At 52.5% G+C, this 20,284-nt stretch overlaps 1 protein-coding gene across 4 annotated transcripts in view; it reads left to right on the plus strand.

Annotated features, from left to right (window-relative positions):
* The window catches only part of GRB10 (growth factor receptor bound protein 10), a 199,442-nt gene that overhangs the window by 21,373 nt on the left and 157,785 nt on the right, over nucleotides 1–20,284 (plus strand). For 2 of the 4 annotated variants that reach the window (XM_060304923.1, XM_030871324.3), the window contains exon 2: nucleotides 13,023–13,178. The gene's annotated coding sequence lies outside the window, so the exon portion shown is untranslated. Of the gene's footprint in view, nucleotides 1–10,573; nucleotides 10,773–12,317; nucleotides 12,376–12,533; nucleotides 12,679–13,022; nucleotides 13,179–20,284 lie in introns of those variants that run through there. The other 2 variants (XM_060304922.2, XM_060304924.2) reach the window with 2 other exon arrangements.

Below are 20,284 nucleotides of genomic sequence, written 5' to 3' on the forward strand. Positions count from 1 at the left end.
AACGGGAGCAATGCATGAGGTGAGGTATGGGGGTGGGGTGCACCCCTCCCAGCCCCCCAGAGTGTTCACCAGCTGGGAATCTCCCTGAACCCTGTCCCTGAGGGGTTTTTGTGGAGGTTCCAGTCGGCAGGGACAATTGATTAACTCATTGGCCGTTGAATTAATTGAATTCATAGAGACTGAGATGAACTCAGTCTCCAGCCCCTTTCCCCCACTGGAGGCCATAGGATGAGGCTGCAAGTTCCAACCCTCTAACTATGCCCCCGCCTTTTGGTGGCCAGCCCCGATCCGATCCTGCAGCTGTTTAGGGGCCCCCAGCTGCCTGTCACCTCATCAGCGTACAGAAGACACCACTGTGGAGCTCTCCGGAGTTTTAGGGGCTGTGCCCCAGGAACTGGGATGAGACCAGATACTCATTTATTCCTTTAGCATCCAGGTAACGTGTGAGAGCCTCAGAGCACATCCTTGGGGTGTCGACACCCGGTGAGCTTGGGAAGCGTGAAGGGCAAGGGCCGGGAGGAACATGGGATCTATATTTGCACAGAAGCCTGTTCCAGTCGCTAACGCAAGTGGTTTTGGTCACAATGAAAGATTCTTTCTTGAGTCTTGATACTGTCTTTCCTCCCATGAAGCCCCCTGTGTGGACTGATGGCTGACCTTTTCTGAGCATTGGGCATCACAGCCGTGGCAGACAATAGAATTCTAAGAAGATTTAGTAATCTTTATAGGAGACCATTTGAAGTTAGTCTGTTGTGACTGTTTTCATAGTTCACATTGCCGGGAGAAGGAGAATGAGATGCAAAGTGTGAATTTTGATGCCGGAACTGAAGTCTGAATTAGCTTTGCGGTGGGAGAGGCAGCCTCGCCCCTCAGACTCTGTCCACGTGAGGAACAGTAAACATTCTGAGGTGCACTCAGCTGAATGCAGAGGTGGGCTTCAGAGTGATGTGCTTGGGACGCCAGGCCCCCAGTCGCCGTCTCACTGGTGAATAAGCTCCCCCTTTTCCCTTTCCTTTGCCTCTGTTCCGAGGGGCAAACTTTCCCAGGCGGGAGGGGGGACCTGATCTTTGGTCAGTGATGTGTGAATGGCTAGAATTCCTAAAGAAGTTAGCGCTTGTTCAGGGCTGGTCCCCGTGGGGATCATCAACAGCTGAGGGTCCCCTGCTGGATACCTGAGAACAGGTTCATTTCGAAGGTGTTTCAGCCCGTGAGTGCTGTTTTTGCAGCATTGATAAAGGCAACGATCGGGCACGCGTGCCGCAAGCTGTTTCTCTTCCCACATTATTGTTCCAGGGTCTTGACAGTGATTTGGCCACACGCCTGTATCTTGCATGGATCGCCCTAAAAACAAGGTGAGGGACCACGTTCTGATGGTTCTGTAACTCTAAGTGCTAAGGTTGAGAACATGGTGCGCACTCCATCCATGTTGAGGGAGTTGGATTCAGGAGAATTCAGGAGAAAAGTCACGAATTTCAGGGCCCAGGAGAGCATGTGAAAAGGTGGTTAAGGAAGGGGGCACCAAGCATTCGGCGGTCGGCTGTGAACTCCTGGGTTGATGAAAGACTTGGGGTGGTGCACCGTCTTCAGCGACAGAACTGGCGTAGAAAGAACACGCTCTTCCTTCAGGGGAATCGATTCTAAACTGAGATTTATTTGGGGGTCGAGGTAGCAGTGTGAGTCTTCATCCTTTATACGCAAATGACTGCAGCCGGGTAAAAACAGAATTGACTGCCTAGCCCCCCACATTGGCTTTTCGTACCACAGACCGTTCGTACTATTGCAGGTTGTCTCCTTCACTTACGTGAAGGAGCAGGGCCCCAGCTTCACCCCGTGCCTGCGTTGTCCTGGCACAGCCGTTCCTGAGTCGCTGGGAACAAGTGCCGGGCCAGGAGAGGATGCAGGCTGGGCGTGTGTGATGTGGCCGCTGTGTCTGCAGTTTGGAGAACCCAGCACTTTTTTACCCAAGGAAACCCTCACTCCGCAGGTGCGTGTCTGAGGCCCTCCTCACACAGAGCGGGAGCCTGAGGTTCAGAATGCCCCAGGGATTCTGCTGCTCACGGGGCCGTCTCCTCAGTCCCAGGCACACGGAACCGGGTCACTGGTACATGACAAGGGCACAGTGGGTGGATGGGCAAGGATGGAAAGGTGCAGTGAGGGCCAGGAGGGTCTGCTCTGCCCGGCACCCCCGTTGGTCCAGGCTCCAGCCCCGCCGCAGGCTACATTGTGAACAGGTTGATGACTTGAGCTGATGACCGGGCCGGAGCAGGGTGGTCAGGCCCCATCGGGGTGAGCTTACTGGTAGGTAGGATCTGGGAGATGACTTTGATAGAACCGTGCGTGAGCTGTTCCTGGGGGCCTGAGCCATACCTGCGGCGTGGCCGAGGGCTGCGGGGTCAGTGGGAGGGGCTGCTCGTGGTGGCTGCCACGCCGTGACATCCATGGGACCGGTGGACGTGGACCCAGGAGACCAGAGGCTGGCTCACGTGCCCGACCAGAACATTCTGCTTGCCGGGGAGCAGCCCGAGTGTCCCGAGTGAGGGGCCCCGTGGGAGAGGAGAGCCTGTTGCCCGTGGGCGGTGCCTGGGGTAGCCTGGGCCAGGGTGTGGGGTTGGGGAGCAGCAGATGAGCCTTCCTGTCCCTTCTGAGCAGCTGTGCTGGGGGACGTGGGCAGGGTGTGTCCCCTGCCCAATCTGGGGGCGCTGCTGTCGCACAACTGGGGCTTAGACAACACACACTCCCCTCCCACAGCGTTGGAGGCTGGACGGCCTAGATCAAGGCACCAGCAGATTCAGTGTCTGGCGAGGGCCTCTTTCTGGTTTGCGGACGCCGTCTCCTCCCGTGGTGGACGTACAGTACACGCTGGCTCTCTGGTGTCTTCTTTGCCTCCTTCCAGTTTTACTGAGATGTAATTGACATGCGGCACCCTAGACGCGTAAGGTGTAGGGCGTAACGATCTGGCCGACGGCCATCGTGAAATGACCACAGTATGTTTAGTGAACATCCGATCGTCTCATACAGAGACAAAGTAAAAGGGAAGAAAAAGTACTTTTCCCTTATCATGAGAACTCTTAGGGTTTACTCTGTCAACTTTGTGCATAACGTGAGCAATGCTGATTATGTTAACCATGTTGTACGTTACATCTGGGCTCTTCCTCCAGGGGCCCTAATCCCATTATGGAGACCCCACCCTCATGACCTCATCTCACCCAGTGAACTCCCAAAGGCCCCACCTCCTAACACCATCATATTGGAGGTTCGGGGTTCAACGTGTGGATTTGGGGGCACACAGCGATGCAACCAATGACAGCCTTTCGGGGGTCCCATTCCTGCCTGTACCATCCCTTCAGGATTCAGGTGTCCTTGTGGCTGGGGCATGGGGAGATGGCTGGGCTGCGCTGCTCTCTGGCCACTGGGACGGCTGACTGGCCAGCGGGAAGCTGCTGACGGGGCTGAGCACAGACGGAAGAGGACTCATCACACAGAGACAATGAGAAGTCATTAAGGATCCATGCTGTTAGATTTTCTAAAAGTAATAGCAGTAGATGAAATTGTTAAACGTCGTAGTTTCGAATATGCCTACAACTGGGTCAGTGTTCAGCCCCACCAGATCCACCCACCACGCGTGATAGCGCACTTCAGAGCCGCTGGTCATCGTATCCCGAGCCTTCATGCTTTGGGTAAATCCTAGGTGTCTGACTTCCTCAGATCTCGACTTCTGAGCTGAGGGACCAGCTTGTAATACCTTATCCTGGAAACCTAGAACCCACAGTCATGAGTTAACTGCATGTGCTGAACGATCCAGAGGAAGGAAAGATGTTTCTCTTTGAAAATAAAAAGTCTCAAGCTGGGGGCTGGACTTTGGGGTGCACCCTGTGACTTGGCGAATGTTGATAACGGGCTGTTGGCAGAGTGGCGATAGAGCTTTGGAACCAGATCGACTCTGTTTGACTCTGTTTCCTGTCAATTTATTCAGTGAGGAGGGGAGAAATCCTAACCAGCTGTTGCCGCGTCTTCATATAAAACCATTGCTTGCCTGAACGATAAATCCTGTGCTTTCTCCACGCGCTGTAGCGTGTTCACTGACTTTCCTCTTATCCTGTTTTTTCTTTAACCTCTCGAGGGAAGAAAGAAAGTGCAAAAGAAAGAAAAAGAAAAGAAAATAGAGGCAAATACTTTGCATTTCTAGAAACAGCATGTCCAAAGGACCCGCGGAAGCACTTAATGGCCTCATTGTTGGAGGGAGAGGGCAGGAATCCTCTGGAATTCCTAGAATGGGCGGGAGAAGCTGCTGCCGGAGCAGAGGGAGGGAGACCGCTAGGAGAGCCGGGGTGCGGGGCAGGGAGCGAGGAGAAGCAGGCAGGACCACTGGTCTGAACCTTGACTACAGTTCTTCCTAGAAAGACAAATGTTAATTCTGCATAAGGAATTCGCATTCCTCATTGTGAAAACTCCAACCCAGAAGTCTGCAGAGTAGAGTTTCTCTCGCTCTCTGTTCATCCTGGTGGCCTCCCGCGGGTCAGAGTTGTTCTGGGTCTTTTTCTGTCAAATTCCTGGACAGGCCCATGCATGTTACTTTCCTCCTTTTGACACGAGCATTGCCTTAGCTCTTAGCCCTTTCCCTCATCCATCTGCTAGTCACCCTTTGTTCAAGTGCTGCCTCTGCCGTGTGAGGAGCACTTGTGGGAGTTGCATCGTTCAGTCCTCGAGTGAGCTTGGGACTCTTTCATTCTCATCACAGGGCTGAGAAGTTGAGGCCTTGGAGGAGGCAGGCTGCTCCCCGGGGCTGAGCCAGGCCCTCGCTTTGTGGGGTTCGCCTACCAGCCCAGAGAATCCCTGCCCTGGAAGACTGTCACCAGGCTCCCACTGGGATGTGTTTTCATGTGCTCAACAAAGCTTTGAACCCTTGGCCTTTGCTGAGAGCTGAGGACGTTACAGTGTCCAGGACAGATGTGGTCCCCGGCTGCAGAGTGGCTCCGTGGTGGGGACACAGACACAATGTCAGTAGCTGGAAAGCGGCCCCAACACCCCGGATGTGTTTGCAGGACCAGCAGGGTCCCAGGGCCGGGACAGGGTGGAGAGGAGGTGGGGAGGGTGTTACCAAACTGAACACAGGCCCGCTCGCCTGAGTGCTGCAAAACCCATCAACAGACAGTGGGTTGTGGGGAAGGAAAGGACAGCGTTTATATTGCAGGCGCCACGTAAGGAGAATGGGCAGCTCGCACTCAAAAGACCCCCAACTCCCGGATGGCTTTCAGGGAAGGGGTTTTCAAGGGCAACATTTAGGGTGAGGGTTGCAGCTTCTGATTCATTGGTGGTGAGGTGACAGGAATCTTCAGCACCAACCTTCTGGTTTCAACCCGTCTGGGGTCTACGCTTTTGCTCAGCATGTAGTCACCGTCCTCCACCTGGGGTGTGAGGGAGGGTCTTAGTTTCTGCAGAGCAACTCAAAGATATACGTCAGATTGTTACGTTTGTTTATCCCTTGAGAAGGAGCTAGGACTCTGTTTTATTGATAAACTATTGTCATTACTTTTCTCGCTGGACTGCTTTTCCTTTGTTTCTGTATCTCCTCCCTTCCCTAATTAGTAACTGCTTGAGTCTGCTCTTTGGAACTCAGGGAAGCCCTAGGAGACTAAAGCCTTTTTCTACAAACAAGGAATGGGGACATAGAGGGGCTTTTGTACCCGGGAGGTCCCCGAAGGGTCCTGCTCGGTTTCAGTCCCCCCTTTTCTTTGTTAACTCTTCAATCTTGAGGGGAACAGGTGCACAACTAGAAAGGGAATAACGTTTTGGATAGAGAGGTTAATCAAAAACTTGGCAGGGGAATTTGGTTTTATTGGGACTCAGTTTCAAGGGGAGGAGGAAGAAAGGTGGGGTCACCCCTGAGAGAGGACACAGAACCTGCAAGGGCCACAAGGAGGGAAGCGGCAGGACTTGGGGGAGGCCGGTGGCAGGGTGGATCTTGGGTCAGCACTCCCTGGGAGCCTGAAGGGGACGCAGGGCCCCCGGGTCTGGGCTGGTGGCTGTTGGTGGGTGGTGGGGTGTGTCTGAAGCCCACTGCTGGCTTGAGAGGGGGTGAAGATGCAGCGGGTGTTGGGAGCTGGGTCCAGGTGAGATGGGAGTGGTGGCCTGGCGTAGGAAGGCAGTGGGTGGATTTCAGGTGCTTCTGACAAAATTAAGTGGCCTGGTGGGCTGCACGGGCGGGAGGTGCGAGAGGCAGGAAGGCCGGAGGCACCCCGGGTTCCGCATGCGTGCCTGGTGGGAGCCGATGCTGGGAGCTGCAGCGGGTGGTATCGAGCAGGTGTGTCTGGGTTGTTTCCAGCTCTGCCATCGCACACGTTCGGGTGAGGATCAGTTATGAGAAGTGGGATTCCCGCTCCTAAGACTGAAGTTTAGGGGATGCTGCCCAGTTGTCCCCCCAGAGCCTGTTCAGGGAACCCCACCTACGACTCAGGAGAGCCTCCCTGCTCCCAGGCCATCCCCAGCTCTCGGGGCTCATCCCAGTTTTTAAATTTTTTAGCAGTCAGAGGCATCAAAATTTGTGGCTCATTTGTTGCTATTATACTTTGTTTCCATGGTTACTTGTGAAGCTGAGTGTGTTTCACGTGTGTATTGGCGAATTGTTTGTTTCTGTCCTCTCCCTGCTCTTATGTTGGGCTGCTCGTCCTGTGTTATTTTAATAAACGAGAGATTTACTGAGTGCCGGTTGCTGCCTGCATTGATGGTAGTTTCTCCTGAGGCTTTGTGCGCGTCTTTGGACTTTGCACAGAGGGTCTTCTGCTGTAAAGGAGCTGACTTCTCCTTCCTGGCCTCCCGGTGAAGAGTCTGGCTTAAAAGCTCTTCCTCGGGCTTCCCTGGTGGTGCAGTGGTTGAGAGTCCGCCTGCCGATGCAGGGGACACGGGTTCGTGCCCCGGTCCGGGAAGATCCCACATGCCGCGGAGCGGCTGGGCCCGTGAGCCGTGGCCGCTGAGCCTGCGCGTCCGGAGCCTGTGCTCCGCAACGGGAGAGGCCACAACAGTGAGAGGCCCGCGTACCGCCAAAAAAAAAAAAAAAAAAGCTCTTCCTCACCCAGATTTTGTAGCATTATCCTTCCAGATTTCCTCTTAGGCGGTTTTATCCTGCTTGCCATTGATCCATCAGGACTGGCGGCAGGTGAGGACTCCGCTGGGGCTTGTTGGGCGTGAATGATGCTAGGTCTCAATCTTATGTCGTCATTCGCCTCATCCAGACTCCTTCCTGGGCTCTGGACCTGTGTCTGCTGCTGCCTGTGGGTCAGTGGGCGGGGCCCCCGGCCAACTGGGGTGTTCATTAGGTTGGGGAGGCGGTCCTGCTGTGCTGTTCTGTCCTCCTGCAGGTGTCTCTCAGGTTCCTCACTCAACCTTTTGCTTGTTTCCAAGGGTCTGGTATGTATTTTTTCTTTCCTTTTTTTAAAAAAATTTTTATTTTATATTGGAGTCTAGTTGATGTTGTGTTAGTTGTGTTAGTTTCAGGTGTACAGCAAAGTGACTCAGTTATACATATGCATGTACCTATTCTTTTTCCAGTTGTTCTCCCATTTAGGTTGTTACAGGGTATTGAGCAGAGTTCCCTGTGCTCTACAGTAGGGCTTTGTTGGTTATCCATTTTAAATACAGCAGCGTGCACACGTCAGTCCTAAACTCCCAGTATATCCCCCCATCCTTCCCCCACCCCCGACCCCATAACCATGAGTTCGTTCTCTGTTTCTGTTTTGTAAGTTCATTTGTATCATTTTTTTTAAGATTCTGCATGTAAGTGATATCATATGATTTTGTCTTTCTCTGTCTGACTTACTTCCCTTAGTAGGTTAATCTCTGGGTCCATCCATGTGGCTGCAAATGGCATTATTTCATTATTTTTTATGCCTAATATTCCACTGTGTATATATGTATACTACATCTTCTTTATCCATGTCTCTGTTGACGGACATTTAGGTTGCTTCCATGTCTTGGCTATTGTAAACAGCACTGCAGTGAGCATTGGGGTGCATGTATCCTTTCGGACCATGACTTTCTGCAGATGGTACATATTTCTTGAGTAGGTGACTTCTGCTGCGTCTGTGGATAACACTGTTCTCCCATTAGAAGTTCTCATCGTCTTGGAGCCTCATCCAGAAGAGCCGTGGACGTGTGGGCTCTGGGATCGCCACCTTATTAGATGCTCATGTGAGCGCTCACATTTTCCAGCCAATTGTCCAACCTTTTGTCTGTAAATAATGCCAGGCTTATTCTCTTTTTCTAGTCAGCGTTTACACCACATTTCTGTTCCTTATCTCATTGTGTTGTCTAGAACCTCCAAAAGTTGTGGCCAATACTGTAACCGTGGGCTTCCTGCCCTAATTTAATGTGGAGGGTGTTGGTGTCTCTTCCTCTTGTTGGCCGCCTGCCCGCAGGAGGTGCCTGTTATCAGGTTAAAAGGGCTTCTTCTTTCAGGCCTCATCACTGAAATCTCAGTTACCTGCAAGCAGGGTATCCCCTCCACCCCCTGCGCCCACCCCCTCCAGTTATCCTCTATGCTTTGAACTTCAGGCTCTTCCTTTCTTTTCTCTAAAAGAGAAAAAAAAACAACTGTGCTGCAAACAATGGAATTGAAAGACACAAAAATGAAGAGCAGCCTTACAAATAAGTGCAAAAGGTGTCTATTTTCTTATCACACAACTGATATTTTAGCCACAAGATGAAGCAGGTGGGGTGGATTCAAACATCTGTGGATATAAATCTCGGCTCTTCCGTGTGACCTAGGTGGGTACTGCGTTGTCTCCTGGGCTTGGTTTCTCCATCTGTCAAATGGGGTGATTAATTCCGCCTTAAAGAATTGACAATATTTAGTTACTCTTAGTTAAGAGCCACTCATTTATGTGGGTCTCATTATGTGTCCCGCATGTATTTACTCCTAATCTTTGGGAACCTCTGACATGGGAGGTCGTAGAGCATTTGGTGAGGTATCTGATGTGTACGAGGTGGTAGGTCAAGGGTCATGGCCATCTCTGCAGTCATCACGGTGGGTGTTAACCTTCATCTTGGGTGACCTCGTCAGAGGAGTCAGGCGGAGCCCAGGGATTCCAGGGCCACGGGTCCTGTGTGTGCCAGTGGTGGAAGCTTGGTGATTCGGACTCAGTCTCCGGTTAGGATAACATGTGCTGCTGTAATGAAATTGTAACACTCATATTCAGAGCCCAGCCCTTTGTGATGGATGCTAGCACGGATTTCTATGCCAGCACGACACTGTTTTAATTACTTGTGCTTTAGAGTGTCTTTCTCTGGGATGGGAGGAATTCTCCCTTAATGCTCTGTAATGGGCCGTCTTACCATTTATTTTATTTTGTCAGTTTTCATGACTTCAGATGGATACTGCCTTTCGTTGACAAAATTAATTTTAATTTTTAAATTAATTACTTGGAAGAGAATCAAAATCTTTGTGATGCTCTTTATCTTCCCATTTAGGAGCTTAGTATGTTTCCATTCACCCAGGCCTTTTATGTCTCTCACGGAGGGGTGGTGATATTCTTTAGTTTATGTTATAGGGCTGTTCGAATGGCCAAACTAATGCATGCATGTATACATGTCAGCTGTGGAGAGCGGGGATTTTCCGTCTGTCATCTGGTCAGTTACCGTGTGTGTGTGTGTGTGTGTGTGTGCGCGCGCGCGCCTGTGTGTGTGTGTGTGTGTGTGTGTGTGTCCTGCCCCTCACTGCCCTGCGACTCTGGGCTAGTTTTGGGGAGAAGTGTCCTGCCTTTTCCAGGGAGGCAGTCCCTTCATCCAGCTGCATTTCCATCCCGTGTGGCCTTGGACAGGCTTCCTCTGGATAACCCGTCTTTGGGCTTGCTTGGCGTCCCCTGGAAGCCCCATGGTGAGGACTCGTAGGCCCCTTGCTTCTGCTTGACCCTAGACTTGAGCACCGGGTGGGGTCTGGGCCCATTCATATGTTTTGGATAAGTTTTGTCGGTTTTCGTGGTGGCGTCCAGTTGGGAAGCTCTTTCTGAGACCTGAGTGCTCCGTCCTGGGCCACGCTCTCCATCCTGTGGAGCCCCGAGGGTCTGCTGGTGGACAGGCTACTGCGGGAGATGCCTTCCTGGCTGGGGCCAGGGTGTCACTGCTGAGTTGTTGCCAGACCTTTGCTGTGTGTCTGTGGTTTGAAAGCATGATGTCGGCATTTGGGTGGGAACGTCCCTCTGTTTTAACTTCCTTGTGTTGCCAGCATCCTTCATCCTCAACGTTCTGTCATCTCTGCCCGGGAAGCAGCTGTGGCATCGCTGGGATACAGGTCCCGTCTAGGTGCACCTGACAGCACTGAGCAGCAGTGCACATCCTCAGCTTTGACTGTGCTTCTCCTTTAAGCTGACCACAGGGTCTGGCAACAGCATTCTGAAACTTTATAATTACTTAAAAAACGTTGCCTTTTCTTCGATTCCCTTTCATTCATGTATTTCTCAGTTTGTCTTCCTAAGCGCCTTCTTACTCTGTGAAAACAGAGTGGCCTGTGAGATCAGTAAAATACTGAAATTAAGTTTTTTGATGAAAGGTGTTCTGTCCCCTTTTGAGAGGCCCCAGACTTCATTCCAAGCAGGCCGAATAGCCTCATCATGAAGCTTGGGGTTTGTTGAGTGTCTAAATAGTCCCTGTTATGACTCTAAATATTTAGTGTGAGAAAGCTAGACAGGAGGAAAACTTTATATTAACTCGGGAATTTCTGGAAGATATCAGAGCCACACAGCAGACATCAAGAGGTCCTTTGTTCCTGCAATATTTTCAGAGTAAGTTAAGACCTTCTTTTTTGCCCAAGTTCCTGTATTCTTTAAGATTTCAAGTTTATGTCGTGTCTGCCTGTGAAGCTGCGTGAGAAGCGCTGTTTTGCCAGAGCAGCGATCAGCGCCCAGAGAGTTCCATCACTTCTGTGGGCGTGGGTGCAGCCGGCCAGGTCCCCGCAGGGCGCCTTTGGGGCTGTGCTTGGCGGGGGGTGTGGGAGGTGGAGGTCCCAGCTGTGGGTGCCGGATGGGGCCATGGAAACAGCCCCTAGAGGTTTGTTCCTGATGAGGTGCTATGTCTTAGTAACTCTTTTCGGTTCATCGGGTTCAAGAATCATGTTGTCTTGTTTTTGTCTGCTGTAAAGTGCGACATCCACTTTCTTAAAAATAGACAAAAATGGTTGAAGTGGTGAGCAGTTTGACAGGCAACTATATGTCATTTTTCTTTAATTGTGGATTAACTTATGTTGCCCATTATAACAAGTAAATCTCGCGAACGTATGTTGTCAGTTGGAAGGTGTAGGCCTGAAAGGTGCATTTGGAGGTGGTCCTGGGGTATTTGGATGGGCCTCCAGGCAAAGGCTGGTTCTCTGGAGACGAGGGAGACCTCTCAGAATGAGATGACAGGCATATATGATACACTGTCGTTTTGTGACCTGGTGACCTTGCCGGACACACGAGCTCGTTGTCGTTCAAAGACCCTCACGCCTCTGTGACCATGTGCCTTTTTTTTTTTTTTTTTTTGTAAAACTTGTGGTCAACTTAGCTACTCGAATGTAGAGATGTTCCACTCGACATAAACATTATAACACTTTCCAGACTTACAAATTCTTGGAGGACCTTTCCTTCAATGCCTTTGCTTGTACGCAAATAATCTTGTGTCAGGTGTCTCCCCTTTTGACCCTGAAAGGTCAACATCACCTCTAAACATCGGCAGCCTTTACAGCTTGCAGGTAGCTGACGTGTTCAGCACCTGACAGTGGGAGCCTTGTGTGACATGTCCTAGTCACAGTAACTAGCATTTGTCTCACATTTGCCGTGTGTTGGATCCTAAGTCTTTACATGCATGCCCTCATCCTCATAAAAGCTCTGGAGGGAGATACTATCTTGGTGTGGATTTTGCAGCCGGGGACCCTGAGGCTTAGGGAGTTGGTGATCCTCCCACAGGTCACCTGCTGAGACGGGGTGAGGTCAGGAGGCGGCCCAGGCTCTCTGGCTCCCACGCCTGATTCTTAGCCGGTGTGCCCAGCAGGACCTTCCGCAGTGGTTTTCTACTTTCTGGACCCGTGACGTCTTCCATGTCAGGTCGGAGGCAGGGCAGGTTTTGCTTCCACTTGTTGAATGATCAGGGTAAGTTAGTTTAACTTCCCTGAGTGATGTGTTCTCCACCCAAGGACACCGTGTCACAAGCAGTGACCATCTCAGATAAACAGGCACAGCGGTGCTCAGGACTCCCGTCCACGGAGCATTTGCTCTGTGCCGATTTCCCTGCTAAGTCCTCGAGTGAGCGCGTTTCATTTGGACTTGGGGAGGCTCGGCGGTGTTCCAGGGCCGTGCGCTAAAATCCTCCGGGTGGCGAGCTGTCTCCCCTCTGCCCTGTGGCGGTGCCTAGGTGAGCAGACACTCCCCTGCAGCAGGGCGAGCTTTCATCTTGGTCCCCCACCGTCTCCTCCACCCCTAGAACACTGCCTCGGCCCCCAGAAATAGCAGTTGGATCCTTGGATCGAAGGAAATAGGCAGGATTCAAACTCCCTCCCTTGGAACATGCAGGGGCCACGTGCAGAGCCTTCCAGAACCGTGGGCCGGAACCTGGTCTGAGATGAGGACAGTCCCTGTGGGGTGGTGTGAGGGCTGCAGCCTGGGAGGACCTGGGAAGGACGTGGGCTGTGATCTGGGCCCCAAGCATGCCTGACAGGTAAACTTGGCCTTGCAAGTGGGTAGAGGCCTTGCCCGTTCCTTACCCGCATGCTTCGGGGGGTAAAGGGGGGGTGGGAGGGGAAGCTCGAGGGCAGTGACCTGGGACCAGTGGCTTCGCGTGGCTCTTCTGGCGTCTGTGGGCATTTGTCCCTGCAGTCAGTTGACGGGGCATCTAGAAACCTGCCTCTTGTGGACTTCTTTCAAAAAGAGTCTGTCTTTTAGACGGTCTTCTTGAGAAAAACAACTTCTGGAGGCCTTTTAAAAAGTATTCCTGGGCGCAGGGCATACAGTTCACACTTGTGCAACTTCAGCACATTCAGTGACGGCCTCTTTGCCTTTCAGCTTTGGAGTTGGGCACCATGCTGAGCCCGAGGAGGGGGCTGCGGGGAGCGACGACCCCGTGACCGTGACCGTGACCGGCTGCCGCTTCTCACTTGGGTCCTCTCGGTCCAGCCAGGCGGCCACCAGACACCCAGAGCCCCAGAAAACCCCCGACAGGTAAGCTCTGTTTGGTTTCTTTGCAGGGGACAGGTCTGTTCACTGTTGATTAAGGGGAGCTCGGTAAGTGCATCTTATTGCATCAGAAATGCAGGCAGAGGCATCTCACTAGGCGCTTCCTTTCAGGGTTTCTGCAGGGAGTCTCCACCTGCTCGGTGGCTTCCCCCCTTTCCCATCTTTGAGCTGAGGTGGGTGTGGGTGGGAGATCTCGAGAGGGTGGGTCCGGGCCCTGCAGACCCCCCTCTTTGCCGCCTGCCGTGCTGCTCACTCACTCCAGCCCCCTTGCTTTCTGTAAAGTGGGTGGTGGTCTGCTCCCAGGTTATTCTGAGATGGGCCCTCAAGAGTTGGCAGCTGGTAGTTTTAGAGCTGGGCCAGAACGGAACCAGGGTAGAGGGCCATACTCAGACTGTTTTCCAACCCTGTGTTTGGGGGTCTTCCTACTTTTAGCGCTGCAACTGGGGGCACATACATCATGAAGGTCTAGGGCAGGTGCGGGCCCCTCCTGCCTCACTGCTTCCTGAGGTGGCCGCTCTGGGGATGGACCTTCTCTCTCATCCCAGCCGGCCAGGGGCTGGATTCTTATGTTGCTATTGGTGGGTCTGAGATGGCAGTTAGAGAACTGAGGCTGGAATAGTCTTCCAGCAGAGGCGCCTGTGGGGGAGCCTTTGCTCCTACTGGAGAGTGTATCAGTCAGCTCGGCCGCTGTAACAAATACCACATTCTGGCTCACAATCCTGGAGGCCGGAAGTCCAAACTCCAGGTGTGGGCAGGGCTGGTAAGAATTCTCTATCCTGGGTGTGTGGATGGCCATCTTCTCCCTGTGTCCTCACATGATGTGTTTCTGTGTCTTCTTATAAGGACGCCAGTCATATATGGGATCAGGGCCCCTGTGAAGACCTCATTTTACCTTAATTACATCTTTAAAGATCCTGTCTTCAAGCACAATTGCATTCTGAGGTCCCGGATGTTAGGGCTTTAACATGGTGCTGTTTGAATTTACCCCCTAACAGAGGGGAACCACAGACCAAGTGGCTGACAGGGCTGGGGAATTGGGGCCCGCGGTGCTGGTGTGAAGGCTGTGGCTCTGTCCACGTCCATCTTGCCTCCCTCTCCCTTTCGCATCTCATTTCTCCACCTCTTCCTTTCTGTTGCCTACCTGCTGACCTATTACTCCCCTTGGGGTTTCCTTTACTGTCCACAGAGCAGAAAAGAAGGGTTGTTAATCCTTTGTGTTCACTGGGTTCATTCAGCTGATGCTTCCTGAAGAGTCAGCCTTATCTTAGAGGCTGAATAACATTGTACATAACCTGTTCCAAGTTCAAAAAGTGCACATGTGAACTCTCCGTGTTTCTCTCCAGATGGTGGTCAGGACAGTTGATTTTTTCCTGGGGTGTGACATTCTTAGTCAGCGAGACTTCTCGAACTTTCTCGAACTTTCATGGCCCTCGTGGTGAACAGCTTGTGCCTTCAGACAGGCTGCTTTCTGTGAAACAGGGGGCTTTACCCTCTTCTCCCAGCAGAGGTGAACAGAGGTCACAGAAGCACTCAGTCTCCCAGGAGAACGAATTATAGTGAACACACGCGCTTCGTGGCTGATTACAGTGCCGCCTCTTTGGCGTCCGAGGCCCGGAGCGCAGGTGCTGGCCACCGGGGGCTTTGTCTCGTCTCTGCGTGGACGGCATGGTGCGCAGGGAAGACCCCTGCGGCGTGGGTCTGGGTGATGCTCTCGTGCTGGCTCTGCTCCTGTGTGCTGCTTTCCCGTCAGCTGTGACCCTGAGCCCTTCTGAGTGGCCCTCAGATGCCTGGAGGGTGGGGACTCTGTTTGTTTCTGGCGAGCCTTCACAGTGTCAGAGAGACACGTCTGAAAAAGGCAAGAAGCACCCCTGAGCACCCTGAGACCCCACTTCTTGGAGCACCTGACCAGCCTACACCTCCTGTCCTTCTTCTGGTCAGATCAGTCAAATGCAAAGACGTGAGCCTGTGGGTTCTGACGGCCTGGCCAGGCACCTCTCGGCATGGACACAACATTGAAATGAAGCCTCGTTTCACAGTTAATCCTGTTTGGGGCTTGAAATCTAATTATCAACGCAGTTTAAGCAGTAGGGTCTGCTGGTGTGGAAGGCATTGCGCAGGGCTTCTCTCGCTGACCTCCGAGGGTGGGAGCTGCATCTGTGGCTGCCCCGGTCCCCAGAGGGATCAACAGGTGTAGTGACTAAAGGGTGGCCCCAAAGATTGCCCTGGGGTGGGGAGTGGATTTCCAGAACCTTTTCAGCCCCAGAACCCTTCCTTGACCTGGACTCTCCCCACATGAATGTGCCCCTGTTTCTTCCCTGTGTCACCATGACACCTCTTGTGATGGGGCTTCCCCAGGGATGAGGACGTCTTCAACTTTTTAAAGCCAGTTTGTATTATTCTGTGGCTGCACACTGCACCCTTAGACCTGGCCAGACAGAGTTGGGGGGCAGGGTGGGCTCCACGCTCAGGCCATTGCCATTGGCCACCTGAAATTTGCATCTCCTCCAAGGCAGTGCCAGCCTCTAGGGGGCAGGGTGGAGCCCCTTTGCACCCTTGATGAGCCCCTGCAGTAAAGGGAACACATTGGACCGAAGTTAGACTCTGCTTACCTGAGCACATTAAACAGTGTTCGATTGAAACCATTAGTAGATTTGTTCTCACTTCCCTGACTTCTTTCTACTCATTCTGTAAGTTCCTCGTTAGCACCCATGTGGTTGGTACCAGGTCTGACTAGGTGCTGGGGCCACCTTGGTCTGCAGACACGGAACACACCTTAGTAGCAAGACTCCATTAAGAACTCATGTTCTGGGGGCTTCCCTGGTGGCGCAGTGGTTAAGAATCCACCTGCCAATACAGGGGACACAGGTTCTTCCCCTGGTCTGGGAAGATCCCACATGCCACGGAGCAACTAAGCCTGCGTGCCACAACTACTGAAGCCCGCGAGCCACAACTACTGAAGCCCGCGCGCCTAGAGCCCGTGCTCCGCAACAAGAGAAGCCACCACAGTGAGAAGCCTGCACACTGCAACAAAGTGTAGCCCCTGCTCTCTGCAACTAGAGAAAGCCGCGTGCAGCAACGCAGACCCAACGCAGCCCAAAATAAAATAAATAAAAGTAAATAAATTTGTTAAAACAAAACAAAACTCATGTTCTGTTGGATCTGTGAGTTGGGTGGAACCTGGTCCCCTGGAGTGTCAGAAAGATGCTGCATCACAAAATAAGAGGGTCCAAGAGGGACCATTTGGAGGCTAATTAGAGAAGTAGTTACTGTCACCACAGGCTTATTACACAGTGTCCGGCCAGGGCGCCCAGCGCCTGGACGTAGGTCAGCCCACCATGGGAATCACGGATCCAGGGGCGGTGAATTGGGGATGGGGATCGGATGGCAGCAGGGTTCACAGCACGTCAAGAGGCCCGCTTGATTTGGGGTCATGGGGTCCGATTTCCCACTCCTTGTCCCAAAGAGGCTTCTGAGTGTTTCCCTCAGGACTGCAGCCCCCTGGGACCCTGGCTTCGCTGTCCTCTGGCCCCATGTTTTGGTTGCTTGTTTTGTTCTCACTGGAGAACTTTTAGGGTTTGACGTGGGTCAGAGCATTGCATCTCCAAGCTTGGCGTCCCTGCAGTGGCCCCGCCAAGGGCCCAGCTTCTGGTGAGCGCCTTCCCGCCATGGCCAGCAGAGGTGGTCCTGCCCCCAGCAGTGTGGACAACAGGAGGCCGCCACTCTCAGTGGCCCTATTGCCCTTGAGATGCAGTCAGAGGAGGGCTAGTTATTGTTGCAGTTATTTTTATTTTTATTTTTAAATTTTTTTGCCGTACGTGGGCCTCTCACTATTGTGGCCTCTCCCACTGCGGAGCACAGGCTCCGGACGCGCAGGCTCAGCGGCCATGACTCACGGACCCAGCCGCTCCGCGGCATGTGGGATCTTCCCGGACCAGGGCACGAACCCGTGTCCCCTGCATCGGCAGGCGGATTCTCAGCCACTGCGCCACCAGGGAAGCCCTGTTGCAGTTATTTTAACTGATTTAGCAAGACAGGGTTTGGCCAAGGGTAGAAACCATTTCTCTGCCCAGTTGCATTGATCAGTCATTCCTTCCCATTTACAGTATCGTTTAAGCCAAAGCATTCTCAGAATCTAACTAAATATGGAATGGCCTCTGCCGTCCTCTTTTCAAGGACAGAAAATCACAGTGTGCCACACCGCTGTTCCGGTCCTTGCGTCAGCTCACCATGAACAGATCTTTAAGAGACTCTCGTGCACTTTGGCGTTGTGCTTTCTCTCCTTCCTTTCTCGGCATCCTCTTGTATTTTGGCTTCTGAATCAACACGCTCCCCTGACACTTCTATTTCTGCTTCTCTGTTTCCCCTCCCTCATCTCCCCCTGTTCACTGTGTGTCTGCTATCTACACCGTACTGAGGGCACCCTCGTGTTCTTTGGAGCACCCATATTGTTTTATTTCTGTCTCATTTTGGGTATTTAACCCCTCTGGCCCTGAGCTGGTGATGTTGCCTGTGCCTCTCCGCATCGCTGGGTTGAACCAGAGAGCAAGGCTCGTGAGGCGTCGCCGTGACCCTGCTCAGCCAGTGCGACCTCACCCGTGGCAGGATCCCAATAAATGTCTGATTTGCTCTGTTGGGTCCAGATATGTTGGGATCTTATCTTAGCGCATTATTCTCTGATGGAAAGAATCTAAAAGTCCCTAAGATTGAAGGAAGAGAAATAATCAATTTCTTCCTGCTTTGGAGACACGGGGAGATGTAGCTCTTCAGCTTGCTTTTTTTTTTTCGAGAGTGTTTGTGATTCTCGTGGAAGCATGTTTATGACAGCTGCTCTGAGGTCCTCCCAGGGCTGCATCTCTCGACTGTCTTTTCTCATGAGCTGCAGTTATCCTTGTTCATGGTACGACAGGTGGGTTTCACTCGTGTCCCGGGCATCCTGGGTTTGCACTGGGTGTCTGGATCCTGTGTAACCTTCTTGGCGGGGAGCTTCCCTGTTGATGTGCAGACACGGGCCTTGCAGGGTGGATGTCTGCTGCCTCAGGGCCCTGGATGCCCCCTGGTGACCACACCCCTCACCACTCATGGGTGTGAGTCCAGCTCCTTAGCCCCACTGACGCCTTCCCAGAGCACTGCACCCCTGGGCCCCTGAGAGCAGGTGCAGGTGCTCGGCCTTCTCACTGTGGGGTGGAACGCAGTTCCCACCGGACCCTGCTGGCCCGGAAGATGGGGGAGGGGGAAGAAATGCCAGTTGGCCCCTCCTCTCACCTCCTGTTCCCCTCCTGACGCGGGCAGGGCTGGAGGCAAAGCTGGCACTGCCCCTGCAGGGGAGCTGGGTGTCTGCTTCCTCCAGGTGGGAGGTAGAAGATCAACCCCTACCCGGCCGGCTGGCATCAGGCAGAGGATCTGAGTAGGGTCGCCTGCTTCCTCCAAGCCAGGGCGGGGAGGGGAGGGCAGTTGGCTCCTGCCTCCTGCTGAAACGGGGGTGGGTGGGAGCAGTTCTTCTCTGGCCTGGGGTTGAAGTAGTGTGGGTGTCATTGAAAAGGTTCTGGTCTGGGGCTTCCCTGGTGGCGCAGTGGTTGAGAGTCCCCCGCCGATGCAGGGGACGCGGGTTCGTACCCCGGTCCGGGAAGATCCCACATGCCGCGGAGCGGCTGGGCCTGCTGAGCCTGCGCGTCCGGAGCCTGTGCTCCGCAACGGGAGAGGCCACAGCAGTGAGAGGCCTGTGTACCGCAAAAAAAAAAGAAAAGGTTCTGGTTCTGTTGGGCATCCTTTTCTAGGTTCTTTAGTGGTGGGAACAGGCTTTCTTGGAGCTTTTCTTTTTAAAAAAATATAAATATATTCTTTTTCATATTCTTTTCCATTATGGTTTTTTAAAAATAAATTTATTTATTTATTCGTTTATTTTCCGCTGCGTTGGGTCTTCGTTGCTGCGCACAGGCTTTCTCTAGTTGCGGCGAGTGGGGGCTGCTCTTCCTTGCGGTGCGGGGGCTTCTCATTGCCGTGGCTTCTCTTGTTGTGGAGCACGGCTCTAGGCGCGCAGTCTCAGTAGTTGTGACTCACGGGCTCTAGAGCGCAGGCTCCATAGTTGTGGTGCACGGGCTTACTTGCTCCGTGGCCTGTGGGCTCTTCCTGGACCAGGGCTCGAACCCGTGTCTCCTGCATTGGCAGGTGGATTCTTAACCACTGTGCCACGAGGGAAGCCCTCCATTATGGTTTGTTCCAGGATATTGAATAGAGTTCCCTGTACTATACAGTAGGACATTGTTGTTTATGCATCCTATATGTCATAGTTTGCATCTGCTAATCCCAAATTTCCAATCCTTCCTTCCCCCACCCCCCTCCCTCTTGGCAGCCACAAGTCTGTTCTCTATGTCTGTGGGGTCTGTTTCTGTTTCATGGATAAGTTCATTTGTATCATATTTTCGATTCCACATATAAGCGATATCTTATGATATTTGTGTTTTTCTGACATACTTCACTTAGTATGACAATCTCTAGGTCCATCCATGTTGCTGCAAATGGCATTATTTCATTCTATTTTATGGCTGAGTAATATTCCATTGTATGTATGTACCACATCTTCTTTATCCATTCACCTATTGATGGACATTTAGGTTGCTTCCACGTCTTGGCTATTGTAAATAGTGCTGCTGTGAGCATAGGGGTGCATGTATCTTTTTGAATTAGAGTTTTGTCTTGGCGCTGTTGTTGACTGAGCCTGTGAGTGGTTCCTGGCTGGACACTCCTGCCACGTGCTGTCCTGGGGGTGATAAAGAAGCCCAGGCCCTTACCGCTGGGCTCTTCCTCGTGTCCTGAGGCCCGCAGGCTGCCGTTCTCTCCGCCCCTTGCAGACTTCCTCTGCTGGTGGAAGTGCTGTGTCCGTCCTTTCTGGGACTGGATCTCCCGACTTTGGCTTTCAGGGTTTCCTCTTCAGTATCTCTTATCCCCACACAGTAGTTGAGTTTCAGGAGGAGGGTCAGAGGTGAATCGGCGGCTCTTTGGGAGGTTCAGCCGGAAGACGAAGCTGAATGTCAGAATTCTGCCAATACCTGTTGGAAGCCCAGTGTTTGTAAGGTGGGCAGTTTCTAATCTTC

This window comes from Globicephala melas, chromosome 9 (genome assembly GCF_963455315.2).
Source record: "Globicephala melas chromosome 9, mGloMel1.2, whole genome shotgun sequence".
Lineage (NCBI taxonomy): Eukaryota > Metazoa > Chordata > Mammalia > Artiodactyla > Delphinidae > Globicephala > Globicephala melas.